Raw genomic sequence first — 17,234 nt, 5'->3', positions numbered from 1 at the left:
CCCAGTGGAACAGCTGCCGGGATCAGTTCCGCCGGGAACTAAATGAAAAAGGGCGTAGTGGTGAAGGCGGCTCGAAAAAAACGCCCTATTTATACACTGCACAATTGCAGTTTCTCCGGCCTGTTATGCATTTGCATCCATACCGGTAAGTATTTTTTGCCCAATGTCATACTTATTGCACAGTATCTGTCATTGTCCACTTCTAGAATTTTAGCAGAGATTTGTTCGTGGTTTTGGCTGCTATCTATGATGGCGGTGTCCTGCCCCATTTTTTGGGGTCTACTTTGACCCAGGATGCTCACTTATACCCCTTTTTAGATAATAGTTCATAATCTTGTTTTACCAATAGTAGTAAATCCTTAAAGGGGTTGTTTGGTTAGGTCATCAATATCAGATTGTTGGGGCTCAAACACCCGGCACCACCGCTGATCAGCTGTATGCCGTCTCCCGTCTCTCTTCCTGTGGGGCACTACTTTGTATGTCAAAGACCATTGATATTTGCAAGCAGAGCAGGAAGAGAGAAGGGGGATGACACGTACGTGTCGTCTCCTCATACAGCTGTTTCTCTAGGTCATCAATATTAAAACACAGGACAAAGCCTTTTCTTTTGGGCTGCCCTGATTAGTGTTGTGATCTTTTGTAGGGTTGGTTGTTGTAAAAATTGTTGATAGAATACATTATAAGTGTTCTTTATTTATTTTTTCTTCTGTACTGGAATTTTCATTTACATAGTTTTAATGTTGGCTTCCAAACGAGAACATGGAAAACAAAAAAAAGTTTAAAAAAATAATTTCCGATTAGATACACTAGAGATGCTCCAACTGTGTCCCTGCAACTGTTTAAAAACTACAACTCCCACCATGTACTTGTGTCAGCTGATACATGTTGGTTGTCCGGGAATGATAGTTGTAGTTTTTACCAACATATGGAGGATTGCTGTTTGAAACAGGCCAGATAAAAAATAGACAGAATATCAGCACTTGGTTAGCTCCTTGAATGTGTATACATGTTTGTGTGCTAGACAGCTACAAACTCCAAGCAATCTTCGAAATGTTGTTTGCTTTTGTGACTAATGTCAAATCGCAAACATCCGTAATTTTTTTGGAGTGGAAAACTATCTACAATATTTTCAGTTAAAAATCTAAAATTGAAAACATTATGTGATCTATGCAGGCATACCTTATATAGTAGACATACAGCAGTATATATTTTTTAAAATGATTACGTGATTATGAAATCTAATAGTGAAATAATGTAGTATATGTTTCAATGTCATTTTTCAATACAGTACTGTGGACAGTCTGGATGAGCCGGAGGATTTGGATTTGGGAGGAAGCGACGCTCCGGCTTTTTTTTCACCAGCCACAAGTCTAGCACCAACACCGGCTGAGGAACCAGAACAACCGGCAAGGGAAGCTGCCATCGTTGCACAGGGTAGCCCAGAAGAATCACAGCAGCCTCAGCCCAGGCGTCAGAGGAATGTCCCACACTCTTCCTCTGGGCAACAGACTCGGGAAATGATTGATGCCTGAGTCATCGAGTTCCTTGCCCAGAGGAGGAGTGAGGGACAAGAAGAGTCTTTGTTGAGGGGCCTTGCTCCATTACTGAGGCAGGTCCCTTTACAAAGACATAACGAGTGTATTGCTTTTGTGGCCCTTGTGTTTGACATGTATGCCTCCCCTTACCAGGGAGACATAGTCACGCAAATCAATGATCTGCGTCGGCACATATTGAGCCTCCCACCTCCCCAGCATGGACATAGCTACACCCAGCCTCCACACCCACCTCAAGGGCCATCTTTCCACCCCCAACCATACCGCGGGTCACAAGACCCAACCCCCCCCCTTCCTTAGCCAGGCAAGTAATCAGCCCAGTTTTGCAACAGGGGCCCTAGATCCTGGCCATGTACGCCCAGGCTTATCATATGCCCCAGGCTCCTTTACGCGAGACCTTTTCGAGCTGTAATGTTATTTTGTCAAATGTTATATTTTTTTATAATTTATTGTTATTTATTACATAATGGCATTGTCTGGGATTTTAATTTGGGTTGACCATGTTTTCAGTAAAGTTTATTGAAAAACTGTCAATTGACTTTGAATTTATGTTTTTCATACACATAAAACATTTACAGTTCTACACATTTCCACTAAACATAGACACGCACGATAGTTAGAAAAATATCACTTTATTTAGGAACATAATCGGTATTTGGGTAATCACCTTTAACTTTTGGCAAATACATCATTAGTATTTATATTTACTTTGAACTATGTTATGGCCAAAAAACCTCAGCCCGCAAGCCCACGTCAAGGGTCCTCATTCTCTTGCGAGTCCCTACACTCAACTACCACAATAAAATTCCATAATCTATCTGAAAAATAATAAAAAAACTAATGAATAGCATCCCTCTGCCATGGCAAGGACCCCTCTGGGCTGAAAAAGTAGTCTGCATAGAGTTCCCGAACTGCAATGCCTGCAGTCCCTGGTCGTCTATGCAGGGTCCTATCCAAATCCAAACCTGCTGACGTAGTAAAATCTTCCATGTCAAAGGAAGAGGAAGTCTCGTGAATCCTGGTGAAGTTGTGTAGAACAACACAAGCTTGAATCACCAGGGTAGCATTCTCCGGATCCATCTGTGTGGATGACAAAAACACCCTCCACTTGCTAGAGAGTATTCCGAAAGCGCACTCAACATACCGACAGGCACGAGTCAACCGGTAATTGAAAATACGCCTCCTGACATCCAATCCACGCTTTGGGAAGGGCCGCATAACATTGTGAGTCAATGCAAACCCTTCATCCGCCACGATCACAAATGGAGCCGGCGGACCTGCATATCCGGGCAGTCTTCTGGACTCAGGCAGGGGAAGCTGGTTGGCACGAAGCCGCTCACCCATTCTAGAAGCACTCAAGATGCGAGCAACTGCTGTGCTTCCATTGGCCCCGATATCAACCATTATAAACCGGTAGTTACTGTCAGCAACAGCCATAAGCACTGCCGAAAAATATTGCTTATAATTGAAGAATCGGGTCCCTGAGTGAGGAGGCTTCTTCACACGAATGTGCTTACCATCCATTGCCCCGAAGCAGTTCGGAAACTGCGCAGAAAGATTGAAGCCCTCAGCGATCCGAACCCAATCATCCGTCTTGGGCAGTGGCATCACTGTCTCACGGAGTTGATGCCAGATGACATGGCAAGTGTGGCACACAATCCGAGATATCGTTGATGTTCCTAAAAGAAACTCAAAATGCAGGGACACAAGAGAGTTCCCAGTTGCAAGGAATCTGTAAAAAAAAACAAGGCATATCATTAACTAGCCAAAAAAAGGGGACATCCTAAACATGGTTCCTATAATGGTTGCTATGAGACATGTGGTAAAACAGTCTATGTCCATTTCAAAACAAATCCATTTATAATGTACATTTGCGTGTAAACTCAAAACACTAGCAACAATGGGGGTGCGGGCACTACTCCAACAAGCTATGTTACACCTACTGTGTAGACGCCATTTCCAGGCAGAATGTATGGACAAAGTAGGATGATGTGGACACTTTGCATGATGATGACGTGGGCAGAACAAAAATTGTAAAGCTATATAAAAGACACAACTACCTTTCATCTTGCCATGTTATGTGGCAGGGATTACAATAAACAATGGTAATTCACAATGGTCCGAACATATTAAGGACAAAGAAAGGTATCTTCAGATAACATTAGCACATGTCTTACACCAGCAATTTTCAAAACCATGTTACTCATGACAGAAGCAGTGCACATTACTGTTTGACCAATTAATAGGATATTGCTTAACTCAACGTGACAATGAGCCTTTCCTCAGGAGAAATGCTGCGCCTCATATTGGTGTCCATGAAGGTAAGGACAGTATGTAGAGATGACAGGAAGCAATCAAATGTAGATACTGATATCCGACAGAACAAAAATAACTTCTCTGGATGCTGATGAAGATCTGTGTAGAGGCTATGAAAGTGTCCTTTCCGGTAGCGTTGGGAAACAATGGGATGGACCCAAAATCGCTGCCTTCTACTCGGTTCCTCGTCCAACAAAAGGGACCGCTGTCCCCTTCGCCGAGAAACAAGCCAGTGCAGTACGACCTCTTCCTCAGAGACATCTGCATTGGGGAAACCAAGACGCAAAAAGGGAGAATCCAAGAACAGCAAAGCCAAGGAAGCCAAGAAAACTCTGTACCCTGTAAAGACTACAGAAAATGGCCACCAAACAAACTCTCAGGTGACCAGCATATATACCTGTATCCTGGGTGTGGATATTTAAATCACACTTTTTTCTCCTTTTTTTTTTGCGGTCCGCAAAAAAAACCGGAAGACACACGGAAACACAAACGTAAACGGACAACGGAACAACGGATCTCCAATTTGCTGAGCACAAAAAAAAACGGTCGTGTGCATGTAGCCTAAGTCTGACACACAGTAAGTCTATGTATAACAGAACAGATGAAATATGAATGGCAGAGGAGGTAAACTAGATAAACATGCCTATATATTATACCACCTGTTGACACTGAGTCTGACGCACAGTAAGTCTATGTATAACAGAACAGATCAGGTATGAATGGCACATCAGTTGAACCGCAGGGTGGGCCATTTATATGGATACACCTTAATAAAATGGGAATGGTTGGTGATATTAACTTCCTGTTTGTGGCACATTAGTATATGTGAGGGGGGAAACTTTTCAAGATGGGTGGTGACCATGGTGGCCATTTTGAATCCAACTTTTGTTTTTTCAATAGGAAGAGGGTCATGTGACACATCAAACTTATTGGGAATTTCACAAGAAAAACAATGGTGTGCTTGGTTTTAACGTAACTTTATTCTTTCATGAGTTATTTACAAGTTTCTGACCACTTATAAAATGTGTTTAACCACCTCCGGACCGCTGTACGCACAGACGCGTCCTGGAGGTGGTTGATTCATTCCGAGTGGACGCGCCGGCGCGTCCTCTCGCGAGACGCGAGATTTCCTGTGAACGCGCGCACACAGGCGCGCGCGCTCACAGGAACGGAAGGTAAGAGAGTTGATCTCCAGCCTGCCAGCGGCGATCGTTCGCTGGCAGGCTGGAGATGTGTTTTTTTTAACCCCTAACAGGTATATTAGACGCTGTTTTGATAACAGCGTCTAATATACCTGCTACCTGGTCCTCTGGTGGTCCCCTTTGTTTGGATCGACCACCAGAGGACACAGGTAGCTCAGTAAAGTCCCACCAAGCACCACTACACTACACTACACCCCCCCCCCCGTCACTTATTAACCCCTTATTAGCCCCTGATCACCCCTAATCACCCCTGATGACCCCATATAGACTCCCTGATCACCCCCCTGTCATTGATTACCCCCCTGTCATTGATCAACCCCCTGTAAAGCTCCATTCAGATGTCCGCATGATTTTTACGGATCCACTGATAGATGGATCGGATCCGCAAAACGCATCCGGACGTCTGAATGAAGCCTTACAGGGGCGTGATCAATGACTGTGGTTATCACCCCATATAGACTCCCTGATCACCCCCCTGTCATTGATTACCCCCCTGTAAAGCTCCATTCAGACGTCCGCATGATTTTTACGGATCCACTGATAGATGGATCGGATCCGCAAAACGCATCCGGACGTCTGAATGAAGCCTTACAGGGGCATGATCAATGACTGTGGTGATCACCCCATATAGACTCCCTGATCACCCCCCTGTAAAGCTCCATTCAGATGTCCGCATGATTTTTACGGATCCACTGATAGATGGATCGGATCCGCAAAACGCATCCGGACGTCTGAATGAAGCCTTACAGGGGCATGATCAATGACTGTGGTTATCACCCCATATAGACTCCCTGATCACCCCCCTGTCATTGATCACCCCCCTGTCATTGATTACCCCCCTGTAAAGCTCCATTCAGACGTCCGCATGATTTTTACGGATCCACTGATAGATGGATCGGATCCGCAAAACGCATCCGGACGTCTGAATGAAGCCTTACAGGGGCATGATCAATGACTGTGGTTATCACCCCATATAGACTCCCTGATCACCCCCCTGTCATTGATTACCCCCCTGTAAAGCTCCATTCAGACGTCCGCATGATTTTTACGGATCCACTGATAGATGGATCGGATCCGCAAAACGCATCCGGACGTCTGAATGAAGCCTTACAGGGGCATGATCAATGACTGTGGTGATCACCCCATATAGACTCCCTGATCACCCCCCTGTCATTGATTACCCCCCTGTCATTGATCACCCCCCTGTAAAGCTCCATTCAGACGTCCGCATGATTTTTACGGATCCACTGATAGATGGATCGGATCCGCAAAACGCATCCGGACGTCTGAATGAAGCCTTACAGGGGCATGATCAATGACTGTGGTGATCACCCCATATAGACTCCCTGATCACCCCCCTGTCATTGATCACCACCCCTGTCATTGATCACCCCCCTGTCATTGATCACCCCCCTGTCATTGATCAACCCCCTGTCATTGATCAACCCCCCTGTCATTGATCACCCCCCTGTCATTGATCACCCCCCCTGTAAGGCTCCATTCAGACATTTTTTGTCACAAGTTAGCGGAATTATTATTTTTTTCTCTTACAAAGTCACATATTCCACTAACTTGTGACAAAAAATTAAATCTCACATGAACTCACCATACACCTCACGGAATCCAAATGCGTAAAATTTTTTAGACATTTATATTCCAGACTTCTTCTCACGCTTTAGGGCCCCTAGAATGCCAGGGCAGTATAAATACCCCACATGTGACCCCATTTCGGAAAGAAGACACCCCCAGGTATTCCGTGAGGGGCATATTGAGTCCATGAAAGATTGAAATTTTTGTCCCAAGTTAGCGGAACGGGAGACTTTGTGAGAAAAAAATAAAAAATATCAATTTCCGCTAACTTGTGCCAAAAAAAAAAAATTTCTATGAACTCGCCATGCCCCTCATTGAATACCTTGGGGTGTCTTCTTTCCAAAATGGGGTCACATGTGGGGTATTTATACTGCTCTGGCATTCTAGGGGCCCCAAAGCGTGAGAAGAAGTCTGGTATCCAAATGTCTAAAAATGCCCTCCTAAAAGGAATTTGGGCCCCTTTGCGCATCTAGGCTGCAAAAAAGTGTCACACATCTGGTATCGCCGTACTCAGGAGAAGTTGGGGAATGTGTTTTGGGGTGTCATTTTACATATACCCATGCTGGGTGAGATAAATATCTTGGTCAAATGCCAACTTTGTATAAAAAAATGGGAAAAGTTGTCTTTTGCCAAGATATTTCTCTCACCCAGCATGGGTATATGTAAAAAGACACCCCAAAACACATTCCCCAACTTCTCCCGAGTACGGAGATACCAGATGTGTGACACTTTTTTGCAGCCTAGGTGGGCAAAGGGGCCCATATTCCAAAGAGCACCTTTCGGATTTCACTGGTCATTTACCTACTTACCACACATTAGGGCCCCTGGAAAATGCCAGGGCAGTATAACTACCCCACAAGTGACCCCATTTTGGAAAGAAGACACCCCAGGGTATTCCGTGAGGGGCATGGCGAGTTCCTAGAATTTTTTATTTTTTGTCACAAGTTAGTGGAAAATGATGATTTTTTTTTTTTTTTTTTTTCATACAAAGTCTCATATTCCACTAACTTGTGACAAAAAATAAAAACTTCCATGAACTCACTATGCCCATCAGCGAATACCTTGGGGTCTATTCTTTCCAAAATGGGGTCACTTGTGGGGTAGGTATAATGCCCTGGTATTTTAGGGGCCCAAATGTGTGGTAAGGAGTTTGAAATCAAATTCTGTAAAAAATGACGAGTGAAATCCGAAAGGTGCTCTTTGGAATATGGGCCCCTTTGCCCACCTAGGCTGCAAAAAAGTGTCACACATCTGGTATCTCCGTACTCAGGAGAAGGTGGGGAATGTGTTTTGGGGTGTCATTTTACATATACCCATGCTGGGTGAGATAAATATCTTGGTCAAATGCCAACTTTGTATAAAAAAATTGGAAAAGTTGTCTTTTGCCAAGATATTTCTCTCACCCAGCATGGGTATATGTAAAAAGACACCCCAAAACACATTCCCCAACTTCTCCTGAGTACGGAGATACCACATGTGTGGCACTTTTTTGCAGCCTAGGTGGGCAAAGGGGCCCATATTCCAAAGAGCACCTTTTGGATTTCACTGGTCATTTACCTACTTACCACACATTAGGGCCCCTGGAAAATGCCAGGGCAGTATAACTACCCCACAAGTGACCCCATTTTGGAAAGAAGACACCCCAAGGTATTCCGTGAGGGGCATGGCGAGTTCCTAGAATTTTTTATTTTTTGTCACAAGTTAGTGGAAAATGATGATTTTTTTTATATATTTTTTTTTTTCATACAAAGTCTCATATTCCACTAACTTGTGACAAAAAATAAAAACTTCCATGAACTCACTATGCCCATCAGCGAATACCTTGGGGTCTCTTCTTTCCAAAATGGGGTCACTTGTGGGGTAGTTATACTGCCCTGGCATTCTAGGGGCCCAAATGTGTGGTAAGGAGTTTGAAATCAAATTCTGTAAAAAATGACGAGTGAAATCCGAAAGGTGCTCTTTGGAATATGGGCCCCTTTGCCCACCTAGGCTGCAAAAAAGTGTCACACATCTGGTATCTCCGTATTCAGGAGAAGTTGGGGAATGTGTTTTGGGGTGTCTTTTTACATATACCCATGCTGGGTGAGAGAAATATCTTGGCAAAATACAACTTTTCCCATTTTTTTATACAAAGTTGGCATTTGACCAAGATATTTATCTCACCCAGCATGGGTATATGTAAAATGACACCCCAAAACACATTCCCCAACTTCTACTGAATACGGAGATACCAGATGTGTGACACTTTTTTGCAGCCTAGGTGGGCAAAGGGGCCCACATTCCAAAGAGCACCTTTCGGATTTCACTCGTCATTTTTTACAGAATTTGATTTCAAACTCCTTACCACACATTTGGGCCCCTAGAATGCCAGGGCAGTATAACTACCCCACAAGTGACCCCATTTTGGAAAGAAGAGACCCCAAGGTATTTCGTGATGGGCATAGTGAGTTCATGGAAGTTTTTATTTTTTGTCACAAGTTAGTGGAATATGAGACTTTGTAAGAAAAAAAAAAAATCATCATTTTCCGCTAACTTGTGACAAAAAATAAAAAGTTCTATGAACTCACTATGCCCATCAGCGAATACCTTAGGGTGTGTACTTTCCGAAATGGGGTCATTTGTGGGGTGTTTGTACTGTCTGGGCATTGTAGAACCTCAGGAAACATGACAGGTGCTCAGAAAGTCAGAGCTGCTTCAAAAAGCGGAAATTCACATTTTTGTACCATAGTTTGTAAACGCTATAACTTTTACCCAAACCATTTTTTTTTTACCCAAACATTTTTTTTTTTATCAAAGACATGTAGAACAATAAATTTAGAGCAAAATTTATATATGGATGTCATTTTTTTTGCAAAATTTTACAACTGAAAGTGAAAAATGTCATTTTTTTGCAAAAAAAATCGTTAAATTTCGATTAATAACAAAAAAAGTAAAAATGTCAGCAGCAATGAAATACCACCAAATGAAAGCTCTATTAGTGAGAAGAAAAGGAGGTAAAATTCATTTGGGTGGTAAGTTGCATGACCGAGCAATAAATGGTGAAAGTAGTGTAGGTCAGAAGTGTAAAAAGTGGCCTGGTCTTTCAGGGTGTTTAAGCACTGGGGGCTGAGGTGGTTAATGTGCTGCCCGTTTTGTTGGATTGTCAATGCAACAATCTTCTCCCACTCTTCACACACTGATAGCAACACCGCAGGAGAAATGCTACCATAGGCTTCCAGTATCCATAGTTTCAGGTGCTGCACATCTCGTATCATCTGAAGGCAATCGTCTATGCTGTGAAGATACGAGATGTGCAGCACCTGAAACTACGTATACTGGAAGCCTGTGCTAGCATTTCTCCTGCGGTGTTGCTATCAGTGTGTGAAGAGTGGGAGAAGAGGGTTGCATTGACAATCCAACACAATGGGCAGCACATTGAACACATTTTATAAGTGGTCAGAAACTTGTAAATAACTCATGAAAGAATAAAGTTACGTTAAAACCATTTCTTGTGAAATTCCCAATAAGTTTGATGTGTCACATGACCCTCTTCCTATTGAAAAAACAAAAGTTGGATTCAAAATGGCCGCCATGGTCACCACCCATCTTGAAAAGTTTCCCCCCTCACATATTAACTTCCTGTTTGTGGCACATTAGTATATCACCAACCATTCCCATTTTATTAAGGTGTATCCATATAAATGGCCCACCCTGTAGATCAGCGGTTCTCAACCTAGGGGTCGATCGTCCCTTTCCGGGGGGTCGCCTGAGGCTTCCTATTATGCCCCCGTTCCCGCCCCCTAAGTGAGCCGCCGCCGCAGTCAAGCACAGGGAGATGAGCGCTTCCATTGCGCTCATCTCCCTTGTAATCTGCCTGTGCTGCGGCGGTGCAGGGGAGGGAGGGGTGTGTCCCCTCCCCTTCCTCTGATAGGCTGCCGGCGCACTAGGCCGGCAGCCTATCAGAGGCCGGTGCAGGCGGCGCGATGACGTCATCACGCCGCCTGAGCCTTACAGCGCGGGACACAGGCCAGAAGAGGCCTGCATCGCATCGCTGACACTGAGGTAAGTATAAGTGTTTTTTTTATTTTATTACAATACTGGCACATGATGATAATGGGGGGGGGGGAACTTAATACTGGCTGACACATGATGATGATGATGGGGGGGACTTAATACTGGCTGGCACATGATGATGATGGGGGGGGACATAATACTGGCTGGCACATGATGATGATGGGGGGGGACTTAATACTGACTGGCACATGATGATGATGGGCGGGGGGACTTTATACTGGCACATGATAATGATTGGGGGGGCGACTTTATACTGGCACATGATTGGGGGGGGCGACTTAATACTGGCACATGATGATGATGGGGGGACTTAATACTGGCACATGATGATGATGGGGGGACGGGACTTAATACTGGGACATGATGATGATGGGGGGGACTTAATACTGGCACATGATGATGATGGGGAGGCGACGACTTTATACTGGCACATGATGATGATGGGCGGGGGACTTTATACTGGCACATGATGATTGGGGGGACGACTACTTTATACTGGCACATGATGATGATTGGGGGGGCGACTTTATACTGGCACATGCTTGGGCGGGCGACTTAATACTGGCACATGATGATGATGGGGGGGACTTAATACTGGCACATGATGATGATGGGGGGACGGGGACTTAATACTGGGACATGATGATGATGGGGGGGACTTAATACTGGCACATGATGATGATGGGCGGGGGGACTTTATACTGGCACATGATGATTGGGGGGATGACTACTTTATACTGGCACATGATGATGATTGGGGGGGCGACTTAATACTGGCACATGATAATGATGGGGGGACTTAATACTGGCACATGATGATGGGGGGACCTAATACTGGCATATGATGATGGGGGGCTTAATACTGGCACATGATGATGGGGGGGCTTAATACTGGCACATGATGATGGGGGGGCTTAATATTGTCACATGATGATGGGGGGCTTAATACTGGCACATGATGGTGGGGGGGCTTAATACTGGCACATGATGATGGGGGGGGCTTAATACTGGCACATGATGATGGGGGGGCTTAATACTGGCACATAATGATGGGGGGCTTAATACTAGCACATGATGATGGGGGCTTAATACTGGCACATGATGATGGGGGGCTTAATACTGGCACATGATGATGGGGTGGCTTAATACTGGCACATGATGATGGGGGGGCTTAATACTGGCACATGATGATGGGGGGCTTAATACTGGCACATGATGATGGGGGGCTTAATACTGGCACATGATGGGGGGCTTAATACTGGCACATGATGGGGGGGCTTATTACTGGCACGTGATGGGGGGCTTATTACTGGCACATGATGGGGGGCTCTTGTTACTGGCACGTGATGGGGGGCTCTTGTTACTGGCAGTGGCACGTTATTGAGGGCACTTATTACTGGCACATTATTGGTGGGCACTATAGGGGCATCTACTGAGGCCACAAAGAAGGGGTGTTTTATATGGGGGGCTCTGTACAGTAGCATTTTATACTGGGACACATTATGGTGGGTACTATGGGGAAGGGGGGAGAGGAGTACTATGGAGTCATCTACGGGGGCACTAAGAAGGGGGTATTTTATACTTGCAAATTATGGGGGACACTGAGGGCATCTACTGGGGCACGATATATGGGGCATTTTATACTGGTACATTATGGGGGGGCACTAGCAGGAAGGGGGGAGAGGAGCACTATGGAGGCATTCACTAGGGGCACTATATAGGGGTATCTTATACTGGCACATTATGGGGGACATTAGCTCAACTGGGGGCATAAGGGGGTATTTTTTGCACTGTCACATTATAAGGAGAATTATTTCTACTGGGGGGCATTATGGTGGGCTTTATTACTCCCCCATGGTATGACCCCCTAGTAGCAGAACCAGTCTCTCCCTGCTCTGCTATCCCTCTGCCCCTTCTCCAAATCCTTATTATGAAATCTTTCTCATTAGGATAAAACACAACATCAGCTCCGCCGAGCCCCCGGCCAAGTGTTGAAGTGGCGTCCGAGATCCCCAAGGGCCAAGCCAAGTAACTGTAAGTGTTCATGTGAAATATGTTTGTTATATATGTACACTCCTGTGAGAGGCGGGGAGGGAGATCTGTGGATGACACTGTTATAGGGAGGGAGATCTGTGGATGACACTGTTATAGGGAGGGAGATCTGTGGATGACACTGTTATAGGGAGGGAGATCTCCTGCGGTGTTGCTATCAGTGTGTGAAGAGTGGGAGAAGAGGGTTGCATTGACAATCCAACACAATGGGCAGCACATTGAACACATTTTATAAGTGGTCAGAAACTTGTAAATAACTCATGAAAGAATAAAGTTACGTTAAAACCATTTCTTGTGAAATTCCCAATAAGTTTGATGTGTCACATGACCCTCTTCCTATTGAAAAAACAAAAGTTGGATTCAAAATGGCCGCCATGGTCACCACCCATCTTGAAAAGTTTCCCCCCTCACATATACTAATGTGCCACAAACAGGAAGTTAATATCACCAACCATTCCCATTTTATTAAGGTGTATCCATATAAATGGCCCACCCTGTAGATCAGCGGTTCTCAACCTAGGGGTCGATCGTCCCTTTCCGGGGGGTCGCCTGAGGCTTCCTATTATGCCCCCGTTCCCGCCCCCTAAGTGAGCCGCCGCCGCAGTCAAGCACAGGGAGATGAGCGCTTCCATTGCGCTCATCTCCCTTGTAATCTGCCAGTGCTGCGGCGGTGCAGGGGAGGGAGGGGTGTGTCCCCTCCCCTTCCTCTGATAGGCTGCCGGCGCACTAGGCCGGCAGCCTATCAGAGGCCGGTGCAGGCGGCGCGATGACGTCATCACGCCGCCTGAGCCTTACAGCGCGGGACACAGGCCAGAAGAGGCCTGCATCGCATCGCTGACACTGAGGTAAGTATAAGTGTTTTTTTTATTTTATTACAATACTGGCACATGATGATAATGGGGGGGGGGGGGGCCTTAATACTGGCTGACACATGATGATGATGATGGGGGGGACTTAATACTGGCTGGCACATGATGATGATGGGGGGGGGACATAATACTGGCTGGCACATGATGATGATGGGGGGGGACTTAATACTGACTGGCACATGATGATGATGGGCGGGGGGACTTTATACTGGCACATGATGATGATTGGGGGGGCGACTTTATACTGGCACATGATTGGGGGGGCGACTTAATACTGGCACATGATGATGATGGGCGGGGGACTTTATACTGGCACATGATGATTGGGGGGACGACTACTTTATACTGGCACATGATGATGATTGGGGGGGCGACTTTATACTGGCACATGCTTGGGGGGGCGACTTAATACTGGCACATGATGATGATGGGGGGGACTTAATACTGGCACATGATGATGGGGGGACGGGGACTTAATACTGGCACATGATGATGATGGGGGGGACTTAATACTGGCACATGATGATGATGGGGGGGCGACGACTTTATACTGGCACATGATGATGATGGGCGGGGGGACTTTATACTGGCACATGATGATTGGGGGGATGACTACTTTATACTGGCACATGATGATGATTGGGGGGGCGACTTAATACTGGCACATGATGATGATGGGGGGACTTAATACTGGCACATGATGATGGGGGGACCTAATACTGGCATATGATGATGGGGGGCTTAATACTGGCACATGATGATGGGGGGGCTTAATACTGGCACATGATGATGGGGGGGCTTAATATTGTCACATGATGATGGGGGGCTTAATACTGGCACATGATGGTGGGGGGGCTTAATACTGGCACATGATGATGGGGGGGCTTAATACTGGCACATGATGATGGGGGGCTTAATACTGGCACATAATGATGGGGGGCTTAATACTGGCACATGATGATGGGGGCTTAATACTGGCACATGATGATGGGGGGCTTAATACTGGCACATGATGATGGGGGGGCTTAATACTGGCACATGATGATGGGGGGGCTTAATACTGGCACATGATGATGGGGGGCTTAATACTGGCACATGATGATGGGGGGCTTAATACTGGCACATGATGGGGGGCTTAATACTGGCACATGATGGGGGGGCTTATTACTGGCACGTGATGGGGGGCTTATTACTGGCACATGATGGGGGGCTCTTGTTACTGGCACGTGATGGGGGGCTCTTGTTACTGGCAGTGGCACGTTATTGAGGGCACTTATTACTGGCACATTATTGGTGGGCACTATAGGGGCATCTACTGAGGCCACAAAGAAGGGGTGTTTTATATGGGGGGCTCTGTACAGTAGCATTTTATACTGGGACACATTATGGTGGGTACTATGGGGAAGGGGGGAGAGGAGTACTATGGAGTCATCTACGGGGGCACTAAGAAGGGGTATTTTATACTTGCAAATTATGGGGGACACTGAGGGCATCTACTGGGGCACGATATATGGGGCATTTTATACTGGTACATTATGGGGGGGCACTAGCAGGAAGGGGGGAGAGGAGCACTATGGAGGCATTCACTAGGGGCACTATATAGGGGTATCTTATACTGGCACATTATGGGGGACATTAGCTCAACTGGGGGCATAAGGGGGTATTTTTTGCACTGTCACATTATAAGGAGAATTATTTCTACTGGGGGGCATTATGGTGGGCTTTATTACTCCCCCATGGTATGACCCCCTAGTAGCAGAACCAGTCTCTCCCTGCTCTGCTATCCCTCTGCCCCTTCTCCAAATCCTTATTATGAAATCTTTCTCATTAGGATAAAACACAACATCAGCTCCGCCGAGCCCCCGGCCAAGTGTTGAAGTGGCGTCCGAGATCCCCAAGGGCCAAGCCAAGTAACTGTAAGTGTTCATGTGAAATATGTTTGTTATATATGTACACTCCTGTGAGAGGCGGGGAGGGAGATCTGTGGATGACACTGTTATAGGGAGGGAGATCTGTGGATGACACTGTTATAGGAAGGGAGATCTGTGGATGACACTGTTATAGGGAGGGAGATCTGTGGATGACACTGTTATGGAGGGGGAAATGGGGATGACACTGTCATGGGGTGGATCTGTGGATGACACATATAGCATAAGATGCTATATACGGTATGTGGCATCCACAGATCCCCCCCATAGCAGTGTCATCCACAGATCCCCCTCTCTATAAAAGTGTCATCCACAGACAGCTGAACTTTTCTTCCCTGTTGCGGTTTTAGGTATTGGGTAAAGTATCGCAGCATTTCTAAGCGTACTTGTGTAAATGTATCGTTGTTATAGCTGCCCCCCTACTTTTGTCCTGGCCCCCCCCCCCCCCCAAAATTTGAAAGCTAGAGACGCCACTGCTCGTGAGATTTCCCTACCTCCTGACTTCCTGTCGCACTGCTAATGACGTGAGGAGGTGTTCCTGAGTTTTGACGATCTGCGCATGCGCAGACCGACAGTTTATGGAAAATCTCTGCGGAGTTCAGCTTCGCGCCAGCCGGAGTTAGCCGCGCTTGCGCACTGGGCCGTAATATTTCCCTACTGAGGCTCTCCTGCGCATGCGCAGTGTCCCGGTGTAAAGCTGAACTCCGCTGATTTTCCATAAACTGTCGGTCTGCGCATGCTCAGTCATTAGCAGTGCGATAGGAAGTCAGGAGGTAGCGAAATCTCACGAGGTAGGGTAGTATAACGCTACACCCGCACAACGGCAGCGGCCCCTTATCCTCGCGCACAGGAAGTGATGTCCTATCACTGCCTGTGCTTAACCACCTCAGCCCCCAGTGCTTAAACACCCTGAAAGACCAGGCCACTTTTTACACTTCTGCACTACACTACTTTCACCGTTTATTGCTCGGTCATGCAACTTACCACCCAAATGAATTTTACCTCCTTTTCTTCTCACTAATAGAGCTTTCATTTGGTGGTATTTCATTGCTGCTGACATTTTTACTTTTTTTGTTATTAATTAAAATTTAACGATTTTTTTGCAAAAAAATGACATTTTTCACTTTCAGTTGTAAAATTTTGCAAAAAAAACTACATCCATATATAAATTTTGCTCTAAATTTATTGTTCTACATGTCTTTGATAAAAAAAAAATGTTTGGGTAAAAAAAAAATGCTTTGGGTAAAAGTTATAGCGTTTACAAACTATGGTACAAAAATGTGAATTTCCGCTTTTTGAAGCAGCTCTGACTTTCTGAGCACCTGTCATGTTTCCTGAGATTCTACAATGGCCAGACAGTACAAACACCCCACAAATGACCCCATTTCGGAAAGTACACACCCTAAGGTATTCGCTGATGGGCATAGTGAGTTCATAGAACTTTATTTTTTGTCACAAGTTAGCGGAAAATGATGATTTTTTTATTTTTTATTTTTCTTACAAAGTCTCATATTCCACTAACTTGTGACAAAAAATAAAAACTTCTATGAACTCACTATGCCCATCACGAAATACCTTGGGGTCTCTTCTTTCCAAAATGGGGTCACTTGTGGGGTAGTTATACTGCCCTGGCATTCTAGGGGCCCAAATGTGTGGTAAGGAGTTTGAAAT

Source organism: Bufo bufo, chromosome 2, assembly GCF_905171765.1.
Source record: "Bufo bufo chromosome 2, aBufBuf1.1, whole genome shotgun sequence".
In the NCBI taxonomy this organism is placed as follows: domain Eukaryota; kingdom Metazoa; phylum Chordata; class Amphibia; order Anura; family Bufonidae; genus Bufo; species Bufo bufo.
This window is presented reverse-complemented; position numbering follows the sequence as displayed.